General features: G+C 52.9%; 1 protein-coding gene across 2 annotated transcripts in view; it reads left to right on the top strand.

Moving 5' to 3' along the window:
* The window catches only part of SYNE3 (spectrin repeat containing nuclear envelope family member 3), a 105,192-nt gene extending 99,968 nt beyond the window's left edge, over nucleotides 1–5,224 (top strand). Inside the window, exon 19 of one of the 2 annotated variants that reach the window (XM_060620682.3) lies at nucleotides 1,785–5,224. The gene's annotated coding sequence lies outside the window, so the exon portion shown is untranslated. Of the gene's footprint in view, nucleotides 1–15; nucleotides 582–1,784 lie in introns of those variants that run through there. The other variant, XM_060620681.3, reaches the window with a different exon arrangement.
* Nucleotides 5,225–9,385: the final 4,161 nt, after the last annotated feature.

Here is a 9,385-nt window from a genome sequence, read left to right as displayed (position 1 = left end):
AATTCTGGCCTCCAGGCAGCAGCAATGCCTGGTTTATGCAGAGGTTGAACTCAGGGCGATAGCGGTTCTCAGCTCCTCGGAAACGTCAGGATCACCTGGGAAGCATCTTCAAAGTCATTGCCGGCATCTCCCCAGACCTCGTGGGCTGCAATCTGGAGGGTAGACCGAGTGGAGTTTGAAAATTCCAAATGCGCTCTGAGTAGACAGACGGCCCTAAACAGAGGCAGGCACCAGGCAGATAACAGAAGGCCCTTGGATCAAAGCCCCACTTTGATGGTTTGTTTAACAAACCGTTCTTAGGTCTGAGAATCTGCTTTCCAAAGCCACAGGGTTTTGGAAGCTGTACCCAGAGAGGGCAGAGGTACAAGAGGAGGGGGGATACCATCCCATGTTCGAGGAGAGGTCTAAGAAACCAGCCGCGAACCCCAGACCCACCGCCTGTCAATCAAGTCTCCTGGCAATGGCCCTGGCTTGCCAGGGGAAATGTGTGTCCAGAATCTTCCGCTCCCAAAGCGTATGTACTTCAGTTTCGAACACTTGCCATGAGGTTTTAAAATAGAAAGGCTTGGACTCTTGCATTATTTATCCGCCCATTCCTAAATTTTACAAATCTGTTATTTTAATAACGCACGCAATCCTTTTCCTACTCTGTTCTCTGAAGACACCCTCGTCGCTTATTAAGAAGAGAGAGACAAGGACCTCTCAGGTGAGAAAAACGTGTCTTTAATCCCTCACCCTTAAGTGACTGGTAAAAGGGAGAGACCGGGTTTTAGACTCTGGGTAAAACTCAGTGGTGTCCAGAATTGTGAGTGCGAAGGACTTGGAACCTTCTGGATGCAGGAGCCGGTTCCCTGGCACGTGCCCTTGGAGTCCAACACCATTCCCGTGGCTGAGCCTCGGATGGGAGAGTCTGTTCTGTTAGGAGGCGGTCCTCGGCTTCCACAGGTCAGCGTTAACGGCAGGTGAGACCGCGGAGTCCTCGGTGCCCCAGCTGGTCGCTTCTGGGTGTCAAAGGGCAGAACAACTCTCCGCCATCAGCCCGTAACAAGAGTAGTGCTTGTTCGCTATAAGGAATTCACTTCCAGAAGTGAGTCCGGGGGCGCCTGGGTGGCTCAGGCGGTTGAGCGTCCGACTTCAACTCAGGTCCTGCTCTCACGGTTCGTGAGTTCGAGCCCCGCATCGGTCTCGCCACTGTCAGCGCAGAGCCTGCTTGGGATTCTCTGTCTCCCTCTCTCTCTGCCCCTCCCCTGCTCATGCTGTCCCCCAAATAAATATTACAAGAAAAAGAAGAAAGACGTGAGTCCACCAGCTATCTTGGGACCTACTGGCTAACGTCTTAAGGGTAGTCCCCGAAGCCCTCGTGACTCTTGTGACCTGGGGTCAGGGGGCTCCTCGACTCCTGATTAGCCGTCTCCCAAAACAAAACAAAAGACAGAACCTCGTCCGCTGGGACACTCTACCCTTGAGGTGTATGGAGGTCATGGGGTCGGCCCTACGTAGCTGATTTTAAAAAGCCTTAATCTGCGTAATGTGAAGGTAGGCCGGGCATCACGTAGAGTGACTGTGTGCTGTTTCTAGCGACCTGGGGTTGGGAACTTCGGCATTAAAACATCGCTTCGGTGGGAAAACTACAGTTTCTGAATCTTTACAGAGCTCTCATACTCCTGACTGGGTGATTAAGTCATTTTTATGACTATGTGATTTTCCACTCCCCCCTCCACCCCCCCACCCCCCCACCAGCCCTAGCCATGGAAGTAATTATCTTACCTCTGTTTTCATCTGAGGCTTCCCAGCCCGGCCGTGACATGTTTAATTGGAGAGATTCATCATCTTTCGTGGAAACCCCTTGGTGAGACGCTATTCAGCTACTTGGCCTTGGCCTTTCCTGTCACCGTCTGGCCGGCTCTGGCTCCCAACCGCTCCTGCGGTGACCTTTCGCCACCCTGCTTCCCTCGATTACGCTTCAAGGGGAGCGCCCCCGGCCCGCTCCGGGTTTCCGTCGTGGGGATCCTGGATTGCCGTCGCGCTTTGGCGTGCGTCCTGGTCGGTCCCTGCTTCCAGCTCCTCCTTGGTCTTCGACGTGGCCTTCTGCTAATTTCTAACAGGAGGCCTCTGCTACCAACGGACAGCAAGGGAAATTGCTCCAAATTGTCCCGCGACAGTCTCTCTCCATCGCGAGTGTGGGTTTCCCGTCCTTGACCATGTGCAAATAATTGAGGCCCTTTTGCTTTGGAATAAGGTGATGGCATGACAAAAAGAAAAGTTAAAAAAAGAAAAGAAAAAAGCAAGCTCCTTGCGATTGGGCGTCCTGGATCACATCCTGGAACGGTAAAGGGACATTAGTGGAAAACTCAATGGAACACAAATGAAGTCTGTGGTTTCCTGAATAATGTCACGCCGGTGTTCGTGTCGTGGTTTTGACGAGAGTCCCACGGTTCCGTGAGCGGTTCGCGTCAGAGGAGACCCGGTGACGGGAACTTGGTGCTATCTTGGCACCTCCTCTAAAATTATCCCAAGGAAACGTTTTATTTATTTATTTATTTATTTATTTATTTATTTATTTATTTTAAGTAGAGACTTTTATGGCCCTGGGGAAAAGGTGAGAGTTCTCTCTTGCCTCTAAATTGCTCCCTTAAAAACGGGCTTGGATCTGTCCTGGGAACAGGCTTGGAGTCAGCCCCATCCACGTTTGCCTCCCAGTCACCGCGTCTCCAAGGTAGCAACCTTGGGAAAGTTCTCCAGTCTTCTTGAATGATACCACAAAGGGATATGGTCGGGAGCGAAAGCAGCCAGTATGCCCAGCGCTTGGCACGTAGCAAACACTGAGCCGGTGTTCTGGTCCCCTCCCAGCCGCCTCCTCGGCCGCGCTCAGCACGTTCGGAAGACGCGTCTTGTTTCAGCCCTCTGAACCTGGCGTTTGTAGGCTACGTTGGCCGACCCCAAAGTACGGCCTTGCAACTGGTGCCAGGGGTCTGCGGCGTCCCCTACGCACTTCGTAAGTGTCCCGGGGATCCTCGTTGAGCAGGGGGCTTCTGGAATCAGCCAGGGGTCAGTTGCAGACAACGGAAGCCACTCTAGCCCGTTTAAGGAGAGAAAGATTAATTACAGGGTGTTGGGTGGCTCACAAAATTGCTGGCAGGGTTGAAGGAGTCGACCTCTAGTCTGAGATTCCAGAAATAAGCCCAGCCTGAGGACCACTCTGGCCTCTTCCCTGGCGGAGACAAGAGGCAGCCACCACGTTAAGAAGCTGCCAAGCCAGGAAGCCGCCGCGGTTGCCTGAAGACTCTTGTTGTCTCCCCCGGTCACCCACAGCAGCCACCCAGGTGCCCCGCGTCAGGCCGTCTCGTGGGCCTCCCTTCCATACCGCGTATCGCGGCAGGAGAACCTGAGCGGGCAAAGCCTAGGTCACATCCAGGGCCCGGCAGCAAAGGAGTCTAGAAATGTCGTTTTAGCTTTACCCTCTCTGCATCACAGGAGGGCGTCTTGCAAGGGGTTTACTGGGTGATGAACCGAGCACCCCACAATCCACGCCTTTGGATGCTTAATATTCACGCGCACCCCTGTTTCCCCATCTAAACCTCCAAATGAAAACAGCAGCAGAAACGCTCAGCTCCCACGCTGTGCAATGCGCCTCCCGCTCGTACAAACAGGTGCACGCTTAGCGACACGTCTTACTAGTCAGTATATCCATTTCCGTGCTCCGTGAGTTTCCCTCGGGTTCATTCGCAGTCTTAACTTGATAGCCTGAAGTCTGTGAACGAAAAGCACACGGTTAACGACCCAGTCCCCGCCACCACGCCCACGTTGTCCATGAACAGGCACCGGAGTGGCTGGAAAGAGGCCGTGTGATTGCCCAGCTGACTCTCAGGAGCCTCCTTTGTATAGATGGGCTTCTGGTGAGCAGACAGCCCCACGTAGCCTGGCACCCGAGATCTACTCCAAGAGGACTACCCACAAACCTCTCCTTCAAACTTCCTTGTCATCCGTCCCTAACCTTGAACTTTTCAAGCCCTTGACCATCCTTAAGTCAAGAATGTTTAAGTAAAGAATATTTCTGAGCTCCTACTGTATGTCAGGCATGAATAAAATGGTGAAGGAGAACAAACCCAGGCTCCTGCCTTCATGGAGCCTCCTTCCTGGAGCTGGTCGCTGCCCACCAGTCCACGTAGACCTGTACTCCCAGTCACTTCTGTTATCGGGCAAAATGGATTACCAATGGACAGCTCAAAGCTGGCCCCTGGGGGGACTTCCCTTCCCCTTGCCTGTCATCACCGGCCTTCAGGAGGACTTCGATCCCTTAGCACTGAACTTCTGGCTGGTTCTGTCATATCATCCAAGGCCAGGTGGAAACTCAGGCTCAGAGTCTTTACCTCTAAGACAAGGGTCATGGAGCCTCAGGGTGAGGCCGTGGGGCAGGCGGAGGGGTTGGGGACTGTGCAGCAGGTGTGGGTGACCTGGAGTGTGAATCACCAGGTGACCAAATGAGAGAACCGGCAAAGACTTCAGGCCTGGACACTCAGCCAGAACTGGACACGCCACTGGGATCAGGCTGTGTGGGGCTCCCGCCCGTGGAAAGGCTGCCCAGGCAGATGGCGAGGTCCTCTTGGCCGCCATGACTCCCGACCACTTGAGCACTGCCCTCGCCGTGGACTTCTCTCCATCCACCCCTCCTGGTGCTGCTGGGAGACGCTTCTCTGACAACATCTGGGACTCCGACATGCCCCTGCCCCGCCAAAGCCGATTTGTGACCATTGGTTTGCCCCTTCTCCCCCTCCATCTCTCTTTCTTTGATATCTACCTGCTCTGTTCTCTCATTCCCTGGCCTTGGCTCTCTTGCGTCTCTCCAGTTTCTGGTTCCATCACTTGAGACCTATCTGTTTTGATGTTTCCATCCTCTAGGACCGGGCTGGCCTGCAGGTCATATCCAGCTGCCACCTGTTTTTGTGTAGCCCAAGATGACCGACAGGATTTAAAAATTTTTTAGATGGTTCCATGTTTAAGTGATCACGTATTAGGGGCGCCTGGGTGGCTCAGTCGGTTGAGCGTCCGACTTCGGCTCAGGTCATGATCTCGCGGTCCGTGAGTTCGAGCCCCGCGTCGGGCTCTGTGCTGTGAGCTCAGAGCCTGGAGCCTGCTTCTTTGGATTCTGTGTCTCCCTCCCTCTTGGCCCCTCCCCTGCTCACGCTCTGTCTCTCTCAAAACTAAATACACTTTAAAAATTTTTTTTTAAAAAAATGATCACATATTAGGTGGTCATATAAGTACGTACATTACATCTTCAGTTTTGCCTCTTAGCCTATAAAGGCCTAAACCATTTCCTACCGGGCCCTTTCGAGAAGCATTTGTCAGACCCTGCTCAGGGCTGTCGCCTGCACAACTTCCGGCCCAGCCACCCCTTGTATCCAAGCTGTTCACCCCTGGATCCCAGCCAGGTCCTTCTGGAAGACCAGCTCCCTGCAGGCGGGCCCTGACCCCCCTGAAGGGGGCCCAGGCAGAAAGAACATCGGACTGGGTGTCAGGAGAAATTGCTTCCAGTCCCAGCGGTGGCCACCAGCTCCCTCTGTGTCTCTAGGTAACTCGAGGGCCCCCTCTGCCTCTGAGCCCCTCGCTGCCAAGCGGGGGGTGGGCCGTGAAGCGCGTTGCAAAGCTCCCAGAGCCGTGCCAATCCTCCTGAGACTGTCATCCACGTGACCACCAGGGACACACGGAGAGAGGGACACAGGCGGAGCGGAGGACTCAGGGTGCCTGTGGTTAATCCTTCATGCTGGGGCCTCCCGTGAGGAGCCCTGCAGGTGCACGTGCACACGCACACAGAGGTGCACCCCACCCCCCACAGATGCGTGCGCCTGCTTGCAACACACACTGCACACACTTGCACACGCGCGTGCCCACGTCTAACACGCGTCACGTGCACAGACACACCCGCGCCCCATACGTACTCTGTGCAGACACACATCGCAGACGGACGCACACGGCCCTCCGTCCAGCCTTTGGGGCTGAGAGCCCCACCAGAGCTCAGGGGCGCATCCCTGGGGGTTCCCTCCTAGACTCTTGGCCTGACGAAGTCTCCTCGGGAACCAGAAAATGAAATTCGGGGTCATTTCTCTGTGCCGGATATTGGGCATAATTTGAGGATTACTGTGGGCAAGGAAAAGAGAATGGACATTTCTCTCTCCCTCCCTCTCTCTTTCTTTCTTTCTTTCTTTTTTTAACTGAGCTTGAAAAGAAAAAGGCTGTTGTGTGGGGTAATGAGCCTTTCGGTGGGTGAGGTCAGGAGGAGGTGGGGCCCGGAGCAATCAAAGCCAGCATCTGAAGACGCAGCAAGTCTTGCCTCTTGGGGTCAGGGAAGGGGGTCAGTAATGCGGGGGCTATAAAGAAAGAGATTGCATTTAATTGAAGAAACATCTTCTTACAATCATGTTTTGGCCGCAAGGCATGGCCGACCCTGACCAAAGGCCCAGGGGGCCGAACACAGAATGTGTATAGTCTGGGATGCCAGAACACCTCCCACAAGCAACATGTATCAAAACCCGAGTTTATGCAGGAGTTGGGGGGGAGCCAGGGAGGGAGCCCTTTGTTTTATGAGTAATGCATTCGAGGCGTAATACCCTGATAACGCAATATTCACAGTTTGCTAGGCACTTCCACCGACATTATTTCCTTTGGTTCTCACAATAGATGTCAAGGGCACTATGGTATCTAACCCCCAAGACTATGTCTTGGGTACGGAAGAAAGAAAGGAGAAGAAAGGCCTCAAGGTGCAGAATACAGCAGGGCTGGAGAATGTTGAACCAAATCACTCAGTCCAGAGGTACCGGATAGGTTCACCTGGATGACTGCCCCAAAGCCCTGGGTTGAGGACCCTGAGGCTTGAATAAGCAAAGAGCTCCAAGATCCCTGGGTGACCACCATGGCCGTGGTGGTGGTGGGGGGGAGGGTGCATATTTGGATTCCTTCCCTTTACCTTATTTGTCTCGTAAAGGGAGAGGATTGCTCTCGAGCTGGGTTTACGAATTCCCATGCTCACAGAACCCAGGTAGGAAACACAAATGAGAGACTTGGTCACTTGCAAAAACATTGTGGAAAAAGGTTTGGGGGCCCTGTCAGTCGTTGCCAGGTGGGTGTGGGCGCTCTGGGTCATACGTCTGACAGTTCCTAGATCACACAAGATTTCAAATTTTAATGTTGAGAGAAAGTCTTTTACGTGGCAACTAATTTGAATAATTAAAAAATACCTGTGCCAAGTGTGTGTGTGTGTGTGTGTGTGTGTCTTTAGGCTGGATGTGACCCAAAGGATTGCTTTGCATCCTTTAGTCTAAATAATCCCCCAAGTTCCTTTTGGTTCAAAATTTCTGAATTCTGGGGCACCTGGGTGGCTCAGTGAGTTAAGCATCCAACTCTTGATTTCGACTCAGGTCGTGATCTCATGGTTTGTGAGATCGAGCCCCATGTCAGGCTCTGTGCTGACAGCGCAGAGCCTGCTTGGGATTCTCTCTCGCTCCCTTTCTCTCTATTCCTCCCCTGCTCTCTCTCAATAAATAAACTAAAAAAAAAAAATCTAAATTCTATGTGGGATGCAGACCCAGACACCATGCTCACATGATATGTTTCTCAGTAGAGCCATCGTTCAAACCCTGGGCACTCACCCACCTGGCCTGAGAGCAGTTTGAGTACCTACGATGTGCCATCACCAGACTTTTATACACATTGTCTCACTCAAGCTTCACAGGGACTTCCAGCTGGCTCTCCTCGTTTTTCATGCCGCTGAAGACACAGGCTCAGAGAGGTTACAGACTTGCCCAAGGTTGCACAGCACAAAACCCAATCAAAATGTACTCCTTGGTGATATTGCAAGCTTTCGGGTTTTGTGGGTGGAAATTCCATGACATAATCAGCACTAGAGGAAAAAGATTCTCTGAACGCTGAAAACTGCACAAAGCCGATGAGGACTTACGCCCGATGTAGCATCTAGATCCCCTGTGGCATGCCCAGTGTCCAAAAGATTGTAACTCGATCCTCTTTGATGGATAACCCAGCAGGCGTTATCAGGGTTGGGCCAGTTCTGAGGCCCCCGGGCAAGCAGTCCCTTGGCTGACTTGCAGCCCATAAGTTGTCCTAAAGGGCTGCCAGGTTTTGGCTGTTGGTGGAAGACCGCAGAGGTGGAGAGGCCCTGAAAGGCAGGATCGTTCCCATCTGTTCCGCATTACGATGCTCTTAAACATTTCATGCTTTCCATTGTACCAACAAATAAAAGCAGAACTAATCTCTTTGTTTTAAGTTTCCTTGACTGGCATGGCTGGTGAGCAAGCAACGTCCGTATTTTCTCACCACTGGAGGGGACTGGTTCTGCGGGAGGTTTGGAAAGAGAAAGGCTCTCACTCACGAAGCTGAGTGGGAAGTGTCCTGATGCTGATGGAGAGACAAAAATGACAGCTCCAGGGACGGGGGTGAGGAAGATGTGTTTCAGTTGTCTCAGCCATGGAGATGAGAGCCTGGGAGACAAGACTCTCTGGGGTGCACCCAGCTATCGCCCATCCATCCATCCATCCATCTGTCCTTCTGCCTGTCCATCCATCTGTCCGTCTGTCCCCCCATCCGTGCATCCACCCACGCATGCGTCCCTCCACCCGCGTGTCCACGTATCCATCTGTCCATCCGTCCCTCCACCCATCCGGCCATCCATTCTTTCGTCCCCATTGTTGGAAGGCACCCAGGAGCCAAGGGGTGCACCTGGCATCTAGAAGCTGGAAAAGGCGTGGAATGGATCCTCTCCTAGAGCCTCCGGAAGAAAGACAGCCCTGCTGACACCTCAATTTTAGCCCCATTTTTAGCCTTCTTATTAATCTTATTAAGATCATAGATCTGGGCTATTTCGAGCCACCCGGTGTGTGGCAGTTTGTTACAGCCCCAACAGGAAGCCAACACACAACCTCACGGGGTCACGGCGGGCGTCGGATGAGCTAATATTTAAAAGCACTTAGCACAGTGCCTGGCACAGAGGAAGTGCTGGGAAACCGTCACGGCTCTTGCTTCTGTTATCACCACTGTCCTGATGTGCCGTGGGGGCAGGGAAATAACCAAGGAGTTTTTTATTAAAAATGCAGGGGCGCCTGGGTGGCTCAGACGGTTGAGCGTCCGACTTCAGCTCAGGTCACGATCTCGCGGTCCGTGAGTTCGAGCCCCGCGTCGGGCTCTGGGCTGACGGCTTGGAGCCCGGAGCCGGCTTCCGATTCTGTGTCTCCCTCTCTCTCTCTGCCCCTCCCCCGTTCATGCTCTGTCTCTCTCTGTCTCAAAAATAAATCAACGTTAAAAAAATTTTTTTAAAAATGCAATGCGTGCTTATCGAAACGAACCTGGTAGACAAAGACGGTGCGATTCCGTTGTT

This window comes from Panthera onca, chromosome B3 (genome assembly GCF_046562875.1).
Source record: "Panthera onca isolate mPanOnc1 chromosome B3, mPanOnc1 haplotype 2, whole genome shotgun sequence".
NCBI lineage: Eukaryota > Metazoa > Chordata > Mammalia > Carnivora > Felidae > Panthera > Panthera onca.
The sequence above is the reverse complement of the archived record's forward strand: the minus strand, read 5'-3'. Positions and strand labels throughout refer to the sequence as shown.